Below are 12,165 nucleotides of genomic sequence, written 5' to 3'. Positions count from 1 at the left end.
ATACTTTATTTCTGTTTTTATATATTTTCATATATTATAAACCACTTTAAGTTGCACTACATACATCACACTCTTTATTTTATTTTATTACTATAATCATCTTTCTTTTGGTTTGTTTACCTACTTGCACTATTTGTACGCAGCCCAGCTGCAAGTCCTTTGGCAATACAAATGTACACTTTGTCATGTCAATAAAGCATTTTTGAGAGAGAAAAAGAGAGAGAAACTGAGAAATATGAAATCCGTTGATCCTAGGGGTGTTACAATATACCGGTATTGTCAATACCGTGATATTTAAAAACCATGTTTATTCTACAGATATCGTAATACTGTAAACAATTCAACAAAGAGTCACAATGGTAACAAACACTTATATTCTGAGTGTGATTAATTCACCAAATAACAGACAAAAACACATACTGTAACATATCGTGATAATAATGTAATTGTGAATTCTTTGACCACGACAACCGTGTAGTGTTAAAGCGGCCCTAACACACGCGGTTTCTGCCAATCTCATATTAATCTTGAGTACCTATAGAGTAGTATTGCATACTTCGTATTTAGTTAATACGAAGTAGTTATACTGTTAGTTAAACTAAGAGTATTTAGTTTGATCACATTTATAAAAGATAGATACAGCTGTACGATTATTTCCGAATGCATACGGCACGTGCGGGGGGGAGGGGTAGGCTGAACTAAAGCACGTGAGCATTCATTGCCAACAAAACACAGACATCAGTTTCACTCACCGCATGCGGTTCATGTCCGGCATCTTTTAGCGCTGGGACAGCTCCATATATCAGTTTCAAACGATCTCCAAATCCAGCGTTATATCCACCGTTTATATAACATTCATCACACAAATGCAGTGAACAAACAAACACCTGAACTTCGCAAACGTATGCTCGTTTTTTGACAAGTTGACCATGTTAAGCATGAGAAGACAGCACATTTAATATTGTGAAGAAGTCAGAATGCATGACACACCGTTGCAGCACCCCTTTAATCTGAAATTGCAGCCTTAGTTGATCCCGAAGTGGGAACATTTGCTTCTATTTCTTCTCCACTGGAGTTTTGGGTTCCTCGCCACTACTGTTATGCACTGTTTGCCCGACTGGGGGGCTGCTGACATCAACTTTAGAATTTAAAGTTTTCATATTTATTAATATCACTTTAAATGTAACATTCTGCGTAATTTATTTACTGCTCTATATAGGAATTCATAGTCTGTATATGTTACCTGTGTTTCTTTTTCCGTTATCTTCTATGTGTGCTTATCTATGATGACCCTGCTGTGTGTGCGCGCATGCGTACATGCGTGTGTGTCAGTGCATGTATGTTTTGTGTTCCGTGTGTGTGGGTTTTGTGTGTCTGCGTTGTGCGTGTGCGTATGTGCCCATGTGGGTGTGTATGTACCTGTGTGCGTGTGACTGTGTTTTGTGAGTATGTGTTTCATGCATATGCGCGGTGTGAGCATGAGCGTGTGTGGTTCATGTGTTTGTGTGTATGCCATATATTTCTTCTTTTTTATTTCATGCGTGGTATGTGAAATGGGAGTGTATTTATTCACTTTATTCTACTTACTTTCCTTTATAAATGCGCTATATAAATACATTTGAGTTGAGCTTCTTTATAACATGGTGATGCCCAAACTCCTAAAGCAGTATCTGAATATATGCTTGGCACAGTGCTGAAACCATGACTCAAATGCAAATGTGGGAGAGGAACAGCTGAAGGGAAATAAAACCTCCAAGAACTGTCAAAGCACATTAACACACGTGGACTGCACTCTGAGAGAATATTTCATACCCTATAATGTTCTCTATGCCTATGTGTATAACATTGAATATTTATTTTACACCTGAGTTCGCACATTCATGCAATTTCATGCAAAACACACTTTCACGTGAATTTTCTGCAATGTTGTGCAAAATTCACGCAGCTTGTTTCAATCCGTATGCGCAGATGTGATTTCGAATTCAGCCGCTGTATGCGATCAAATAAAATATTCCTTACATAGTCACGTTTTTAACAGGAAGTCTGGCTGCTCATCTGAAATGCCCTGCCCCTCCCTGCTGCCACCTTGTTAGGCTCCACCTTCTCAGGGGAACCCCCGGGCGGTGCTGGCAGGTCCCATAATGCATCTCCTTAAGTAGTACAGTTGCCGGAGTAGCTAGCCGTTAGCGGATCTGTGTGTAGGTTTGCTGTTAGCGCCATGTTTAATTATAGATTACAATGAGCTACGAGCATACACTCTCCTTTACAGCGGCCATGCTTGGTCATGCATGAAAAGCCTAGAGCAAAAATTATGCTGCGTTGTAAAATTCTAATGCCGAAAGGAGGAGTAAGCATTAAAACTGAAGTTTTACACAACCAGTTATCATTAGCATGACCAACCCACCGACTGACCAGACTGGTATCTTTAAAATTAAACTCCAAATGTTCAAACCCAATACCAGGTCCTTCACTGACAGGTTTTCCTGATTTCATTCAGTCTATCATCACTTGCATACATGAGTTCTGCACAAAGAATGCTCCTTCATGAAGACCCCCATCCATCCACCATTAAACTTGAAAATCTCAAGTAGATCATGCATATTTCAACTGGCATTTTGCAAACAAATGATGAATAAAGTATTGATAAAAAAGGGCATGTAGATGTGTAAAAGCGTAACACTTATCCCCTCCCTGAACATTTCTGTTCTCCCATCTTTATCAGCGGATGAATACGGGTTCAGAGGTAGTTGGCCACTGTTGTTCAAGCTGGGGAACATTATTGCTCCCTCACGACGAGCCGCTGATGGCTATTACACGCATCAGCCATTGTGCACCATTATTTCTGAGATGCTTTTATATAATTTGTCTGTCCATTAATAGACAATAACATGCAGGCCTTAGAAGAGCAAACCATATAATCACTGTGTAGAAAAGAGTTTCCATTATGTTTCAGAGAGATGAAAAACAGCAAAAGAAAGACCGGGGAAAGAGAGAGAAGCAGGGGGTTTCATATTGCTCAGCCATTGAAAATACAACAGCTACAAAACTAATAGTGTAATAATAACTGTTGTCATGATGCTTAAGTTTTATTGTTTATGTCTTAATTTGAAATATGTGCAATACTTTGAGGGAAACAAAGATGGACTCACACATATTTAAGATGTAATGGAACTTGGGGTTAGGGGGCACAGGTAAAACTTATTTTATTTTGCTATTAAATTTTATCTAAGCCAGCTGTGCTGATTTATGCCTGTATGTTTAGATTAAATACATTTATTGTAATTTCTGAAAATAAAATGTATGATTACAGCCATTTTAAATAGACTAAATTCAAATTAATATGGCTTTTATTTATTTACAACAATTACAGAATATTATTAATTACTTAACAAGTTATTTATTTTATAGACGGTTTCAGTAGCAACAACATAACAAACGTTACGTGGCCCAAACGTAACCTTTGGTAGACCTCCGCAAAGAATCAATGACTGAGTAGTTTTAATTTAAATTAATACAATTAATATACAATATCCGTGCATATCTGCTCACGTGCAGATGAATGGACAAAAAAAATGGTCTTCAGGCTAATAATACAACTCAATTTTTACATTTAAAAATGAAATAAAATAAATATCATAAATATTGGTATTGAAATATTGATCAGTTTATCAATTAGGGGTACAAAAAAATTATCAACGAGAGATGAACACACAAACTCTCAGACCAAAGACAAGTCAAAAACACGCCCATTCAGAGAAGGACGCGTTGTGATGTTGATTTCACAGTTCATGTGTGACTTAGCTCCATCCGGATCAGACTGTGTCAGAATCATGTCTGACCTTCAGCTTCCCTGTATGATGAACATGACCGAACATGCCAGAGAAGCCCACAGCAAAAACACAAACAAGCCCCAAAACAACACCAATTCAGTCAGTTCCTTCTATGCTCATTTGAATGTACAATACTATACGTCTCTCTCTTTTTTAACCTCTCTGCTGGATGAGTCGGATGTTTGTGTGTATATATATGTGAGGTTGTATTTAATTAATTTAATAAATCATATATGTCAATATTCGGTATATAGAGACATTAAAGTGATATTAATGTATTGTTTATGATTCTATAAATAACATAACCTTACATAAACTGACCTACAGTCCATAGCAATATATTATTAAAAGCAATTCATGCATCCTAATCTGAGGGTCCCTTGACACAGGACTCATTCTTTCAGCTCAGTATTTTTTAAATTGGAGATAAACAAGAGGGCATATGTAGCTGAGTTGGTCAATAATTAATGACTGATATATGTTAAAGATCAGTTTGAAACCAGGCATTTCATTTGTTTAGCTGACTGCAAGGCTCCTTGCAGAAACCACAGGGGTCCTTCCAGCTATGAAATGTAAACTACTGTCTATTATTAATGGCTCTCATTATTATAGATGGCCTAACAAATGATGATGTCAATTTCAATGTCAATTCTTTGACATATAATTAAGGACATCACGTAGGTCTTTAATTCTCTTAAGATCAATCAGGAGAATATACAGTATATTGTGAGTAAATATAAACGTGCAGCTATGACTTTTTTATTTAATGTAATCCTTATACACAAAATGTTTTTATAGAGAAAAAATATTTTTCATAATTTGCTTTCATAGCTTCGTTTTCAGTTATTTTATTTTATACTTTTACATATAGCTACTGTATGTCTTTGATTGTCATTAAAAAGTCTAAAAAACATAAAAAAGTTATTTATACTAAGAGGCATAGATTTATATGTATATATATATATATATTTAATAATTTTATGAAATTTTGACAGCAAACTTTACTATCTTAAGACATTAGGTTGAGAGATTATTGAGATCTTTAATGAAATTTAATGAGCGATTACTTAGATTTCAGGAGAAAAATCTGTGGAAGATGACATCATTTGCATTTAATTTTTAGAATTTAGTCTTTTTTCTAGATTTTGTTTTCTGTGGTTAGTTATGATACATATTCTGGCTTTGTTTAAAAGACATGCGCAAATTTAGGGGTACCTCACTCTTATCTTTCAGAAAAAAGGTGCAAAAGCTGTCACTGGTACCTGAAAAGATCCTTATATGTACCATTTAGGTACAGATATGTATCCATGTTACGACCTTTTATAAAGGCATAGTCTAGGGTCATAAGGAGCAACATTTATTCTGTGATAACATGGTGAGATAAGGCTGGTGGCAAAGGACAACACACGAACAACTAAAGTTAAAGAAATAAGTGTTTAATATACAAAAGTGAATTAATGATATCAAATAATATTTACCAAATTGATATTAATAAAGAAACAACAAACAAAATATAAAGATTAACAATTTAAATAAACAGCTAAAAAAAATAACGTCAACCCAAGGGAAAAGGATAAGTTAGTGACGCCAAAGGAAAGAACATAAAACAAAAATATTCTAACTTGATTTAAACAACTAATCTAACTAAGCAAAGAAAGCAAATTCTTCAACGCCAAGCGCCGTATACTTCCCTGCTCTAACTAATCAAAAGGATAAATTAACAGGGGGTGGCGTTCACCTCTTACCTAGTGTCTGTCACATCGAATTTAGCTAAACGTTGCAAAATGGAAGTCACGTGACATCATCCCTGTTCACAACTCTCTTGAGTATTGAGTAGACTTTATGTAGCGTAAGATCATAGTTCAAAGAACGAACGCCATCCATATAAACAATAAGTACAACATAACACACGAAGTGAACAAATCATTAAAGTTTAAAGTTTAATCATTAAAGTCATTAAAAACGGAGGTCACAAAACAACATTAAACTGAAACGAAACCAAGTGACTGGGCCGACGGCAGTTCAAATGGAACAGAACCGCCAAGCCGTTCATTTCCTAATTCTTTTTATACGTCAGCGGATAGGTCGACGTCACATCGTTAATTATGATTGACGACTTTCGGGACCAATCAGCAACCAGAAGGAGGTGACCTAAAAATGACAAAAGAAAGACGGAGAAAGAGCGAGAGCGCGCTTGGCGAGAAGGGAAAACAGACACGCACAAGCACTCCAAACACAAAATGTCAAGGGACGTAACAATCCAATATAGTACCAATATGTACTTTTGAGGTATTAATACAGTATGCACTCTTGCAAAATTGTACTTTTTGAAAGGGTGCCGCTCAAGTGACAGCTTCTGACTGTGCAGAGAAGTTTATAATGTCTGTTGTTAGCAAAAAATGAGATTAAATGGATAATTCTCACTTTTGTCTCCATAATATAGCCACAAACTGAGCTCAGATTTGCTTAGGCCATAAATCAATATTATTGAAGATTTCAATATAAACTCAAACATTACTTTTGCAATTTATCCAAAACAAAACACTGCAAATGGTTAATCTTACAGGACATTGCTGGGTTAATGTTGCGTTTGTTTGTTTATTGTTCTTCTGGAAATATGTAGTGTGTGTCTGCCGCAAATTGATACTCTACTTCAGAAAATATGTGTTTAACCTTAGATGCAGAGACACAACAGCATTGGTGGAAGAGTGTGTGTTTGTTGGGGGGTGGGGATGAGAAGAGGGCGTGTCTCTGCCTCTCACTGTCATCCAGATCATAATTATTATGTTGGCAGGATCTGAAAGATTAGACACATCAATAGTTTATGGCTCTGTAGAGAGTTTAACTCCCACATCTATAAATTACTAAAGAGGGGCATTTACATCTCTGTTTCTCAACAAACTTCTCAGTCTCTCCTTCTTTCTATTCTTTTCACTTTTTTCTTATTTTCTTCTTCCTTTTTTAAGATAATGTCCCTATGAACTATAGGAACTTTCAAAGTGATATTTAACCTTACTGCAGGGCCACGGTGTTAATTCAGATATAGATCTCTGGCCTCTCTTAAAAAAGGGAAAACAATAACATTTGTACAATGTAAGCACATAAAAAGAAAGACATAATTAATAGATGTGGTCTGCCGATACACATGAATAATGCAGCTTTTATATTCAAGAAGATTACGAACTATACCCATCGGGAGAGAATGGAGGAGAATCATTAACTGCAAACTAGAACCTTTGCAAAACCCAGCAAATTTTTAATAATTTATCCACCTAAACAAATAACACACGAATAAAGAATACTTTAAAAAGAAAAGTATTCTGCCACCCAACCCACGGGAGCTGCGCTCGCTTTACTTCCTGTGAAACTTTGTGTGTTTGGGGACAAAAAAAGGTGGAAATAAATAAAGAAATAAAAAACAAAGTTTGGATTGAGCATTATTCAAATGAAAATAGTTAACTTTACTAAGTTTCCTAGAGTGTTTTGATATAAGATTCTTTTTGTCAGAGAATGTTTTATGTACAGAAACCTTCGGAGCTCGCGATATTATTATTGTAAACGGTTTATACGTAATTTTAGCTCAGCGTTGACATTACTGAAACCGAACGGGTATATAAACATGATCAGGAGACGAAGAAAACATCATCTTATTAGATTTCCAAGCAGCAATCTGGAAATGATGGGATTTTGTGATAAGAAAACCAAGTCTGAGATCAAATGTAATCCATCACTTTGGAGCTGTACATATTAGTATAAACAACCGAATAAGAAATGCAATACAAGACAATAATGCATACTCCAGTATCTAACATTGAATTGTCAAGTTAGTTATTTTTATTTGTATGACGCTTTTCACAGTACATATTGTATCAAAGTAGCTCACAAAAAATAACCCTTAATGTCATACAGATTGCAGTAAGCAAGTGAACTGTGGCAAAGGGAAAAATCGGGCAAGGTTTTGATAAAGCTAACAGAATCACTATAACCAATCCTTTTGAAAGGCTATATCTCATTCAAGTAGTAAAACATCTTTGATGGTAAATTATGACAGTGGTCTATAATTTTGAGGTTGTGCTGCTGTCTGTAATGTATGGTGGTTACATTCGAGTCAACCTCACGCAACCTTGACTTCCTACTGTGTCTCGGACACATGGGAAATCAAGGGCATTCATCAGCTGCAGTTAAACACGCTGTCAATTATGTGTGCCACTATGTGGTTTCGTATTTGTGAGGGCAGGAGGAGGGGTGTGGAAAGAGACCCTGCGGCGCTGATACCGGTACACCCATGGAAACGCAGTTACTAACTGGAAATGACCATCTCGATTGTAACACACACATACACTTGATCAAAAGTGCCGCGTAGGCTACATTAAAAAAGTAACCAACTAAAGTGTAGAATTATGGGAGTTACATTTCATAGTGCAATCTCTGTACTTATCGGGTTGTTTTGCTCTACATTTGATGTCTTCGCTGTCCTTTTTAAACCTTTTTTCAGGAAACTGATTAAAAACTGAGTTGGCGAAGTTGGCAAGCACTTTTGAATACTTTTTATTGGTTAGATATTTACAAAACTCAGTGACAAACATAAAGGCTGACAAATAATAATGATTTATGGCAACAAAAAAAATCACGAAATATGGAGACACAAGGTTTCATAAGGACAGCAGCCCCCCCACCCAGCATCAGCGTTTTCTCCCAGTTTCACCCACTCCCTTTCACCGGACCACACTCCCCATGATCCTTTGCACCTGTTCACACCATGATTGCACCCGCACCTGATCCTTATTCCCCCGGACACTATTTACACCCTGTGTTTTGTCTTGTGCATTGTCAGGTCTAGTTGTAAAGTTGTGCTTTATGTGTTTGCTAGTGCCGACCCTTTGTGATATTTACCCATGGATGTTACTTACCTATGGATGTTATTTTTATATGCTCACCTGTGGATATTACATATACACACTTACCTGTGGATTTATACCTGCCATTTACTTTATGCATTACATTTACGTTTATGCATTTGGCAGATGCTTTTAGCCAAAGCGACTTACATTGCATTATACTATACATTTGTTTCTAATTATGTGCAATCCCTGGGATCGAACCCATGACCTTGGCGTTGTTAGCGCCATGCTCTAACCACTGAGCTACAGGAAAGCATTTATTCGCTTGTGCACCTCCATTAAATCACCAGTTCAGTTTACTCCGTGTGTGGCATCGTCTTTCTGCCTGAAGGTCTTACAATATCATTCTAATATATGTTTTAGAATGTTGATTATAATGAATAAAAAGAATAACAGGCATGCTTTAAAAACATTGGATAAGAAGTCAAATCTGTATTGTTACTGTAAACTTAAATATGAATAATTTAGCAGATATTTACCACCAGAAGAAGCGCTAAACACATCTGTAAAGTTAAGACAAATATTTGACTTCTATTTCTGCATCCATACATCAGTGATTATTGGATAATCAAACATGTCTTCATGATTTGGAGTCATGTGTTCCTTTTGTTTATATTTGAAGTGATTTTGTGTTTGTGTTGGCTATGTTGCAAAGTGCTATAAAGATTTTAAAACAAACAAAAAAAATGTATAAATAATTGAAATAATAGAAGATTCAGGCACAACAATTGTTATATAGGCCTAGGTCTCGAAAGAGTCAACCAAGAGCATTTATGTACTAATGCAAATATATATATTTTAACATAACCTCACAAAGTGGAAGATTGTTATTGACACACGCTCCCAGTAAGCCATGAACACTTAAAGTATAATATAGTAATAGTGCCTTATATTTAGCTTCTTGTGGTAATGTTAAGTAAGACTTTCATTAGTTGATTGATTTATTATGTAGATTGTATATAGTTTCATAATATTAACATTAACAATGTAATCCTAATATTTCATTTGCTCAACTTTATGCAAAGGATGGGCCACTTTCGGGAGCGACAACAGGAGTAAAGCAGCGCAGCTCACATCATCCGTCTCTCGTCAGTTACTGCATAGTTTTTGTTTATAAATTTTACTAATGCAACCAAAGCTAGAAACGCCCTCTAACAACCTTGTAACAAGAGACTAGCGACACCTAGACAGAGTCGCTGGCGGTGTGAACGCACAGTTACACACAAACATAGATGCAAAGCAACATATGATTTGGCTGATTTATGAACCTGCTTTAGTGAGTACCACCTAAAGTAAATTTTCCGACACGTTTCACTATATTTGTGAGGGCAACTTTAAAAATCTGTCTCTCAGAGGTACCGTAGCTACTAGCTACAACCTAAACTTTACACACACTCATAAACGCACACAGAGGAAGAAACTATTTGTAGCTATACATCTTCATATAATTGAGCGTGTAATGGCTCCTCTGAGCTTTCTCACAGCCAGGGGCCTTTCTCTAAAACTCCAATGATTCACACTCACCAATGTCACTGCTTTGTTTGCACCAACCCTTCATTTCATCCATTCCTCCAGCTCTTTTCTCTCTCGATCTCTCCGTTTCCCCCCTCTCCAGTGTAAACACACACTTCTCTTTTCACAGGAGCACAGTCATTACAACGTTTATAATTTTTTCATTATACCACCATTTACCAATTACCCACTGCACATGTTCCCTGCTCTGGATGTCATTAACCTCTCCTGAAACTCCCTTCTCTCCCTGTCCCTGCGACTCGCTCCGCGAGGGAAAGGCTGAGCATGCCGATCCGCTGGTCTGATATTGGGAGAGTCTCAGTCAAATCATCGGAGTGCTTCTCTGGTCTGCGGCTCCTAATTGCTGTGTGCCACAGGGTCCTTATGAAGCAATCAAGCAGGCAATCTCAGAAGACGCCTGTGCCGTAACACGTTAACAATCCTTCCCCCTCCCCTCTCTCTCTCTCGCTTTCACCTCTTAGTGGAGCTGGGCTACCCCAGGTCCCAGCAGCAATTAATGACCTTGCATGGATCTGAGCTAATAAAATACAGGCATGTTTAATGACAGAAAAAGACAACGGAGAGAAATGCTGAAAAGTTCCCATTTTGGACAATAAAATAAACCAACAAGGTAATAAATGTGATCAAACTCTCCCTATACCAACACACATTCAGAGGTGCTTTGAAGAGGATCTCTCATAAACATACATATAAACATACTTATTAGTATTTTTTCTAGACTGTGATAATAAAAAACCTCATCAAAACATTAATGTGATGATAAGAATTAGGTTGCAATAAACAAAACTCAAATAAATCAACCATCTGTTATATTTTAGTGTCTTCAGAGTAGCTAGTAAGTAGCCTACTTCAAGTAATGAATTGGCATCCATTTCAAAAACTTAAAAAAGTTAATGTTTTCACAATTATAATTTTTGTCTACACAAATCATTTCAAAAAGCAATTGGTTTTAGATCAAATGATTTTTAAGATCACAAAATACAGTACATTTCAGTCAAGTGATCTTTACTTTTGAACAGTATAGTGTACATTAAAAGTATGGACCTGAAAATTAATGCATAGTGTAATCTGTATTTGGTTGAATTTGATGAGAAATGTTTGAGATCATATTGAAATCTTTAATAACAATTAATTAACAATCATTGTCTTCTGAAACTTGAATGGAGACTGGAGTGGAGATTTGTCAGATTTCGGCCAGTTTTTTTTTTCAGTAGAAACATCCGAGATGGAGGAAATTTAAGCAAACGTTAAGCAAACGGGTCTCACCTTAGATTACTATTAGGCAGTTGTGGCCTAATGGTTAGAGAGTCGGACTCGTGACCAGAAGGTTGCCGGTTCGATTCCCAGGGTAACAACTGAGGTGCCCTTGAGCAAGGCACCTTACCCCTACTTGCTCCCCGGGCGCTGCAGTGATAGCTGCCCACTGCTCCGGGTGTACGTGTGTTCACTACTCTCTGGATGGGTTAAATGCAGAGGTCACATTTCGTTGCCTTGTACCTTCGTACATGTGCAATGACAATAAATTGAATCTAAATCTAAATCAAAAATAAAAAAAAAAAGCACATTGAAAAGACCAACGAAGTAGACCAAAGTGCTGTACAACTATAGTAAAATATCATATAATGTAAAAGATAAACAGAAATGTGTGAAAACACATAGTCAATAAAGTCAATAGTCAATAAACATAAAAGAATGACAAAGAATAAAAACAAGTTCAAATTAGAAAAGGTTATAAAAAATCTCCTTCTTTCTCCCTGATCCAGCATATATGTCTTTAACACTTGTTAAAACTTTAACACTTGTTAAACACTTTCTTAGCAATTCTCATGTTATGCTTCCTTATAATAAATCGCTGTGTTGAATTCTCATTTTTGAAGGTTGCTTTAAAAAAATGCATCTGC

This window comes from Triplophysa rosa, linkage group LG2 (genome assembly GCF_024868665.1).
Source record: "Triplophysa rosa linkage group LG2, Trosa_1v2, whole genome shotgun sequence".
NCBI lineage: Eukaryota > Metazoa > Chordata > Actinopteri > Cypriniformes > Nemacheilidae > Triplophysa > Triplophysa rosa.
Note: the sequence above shows the minus strand (reverse complement) of the source record.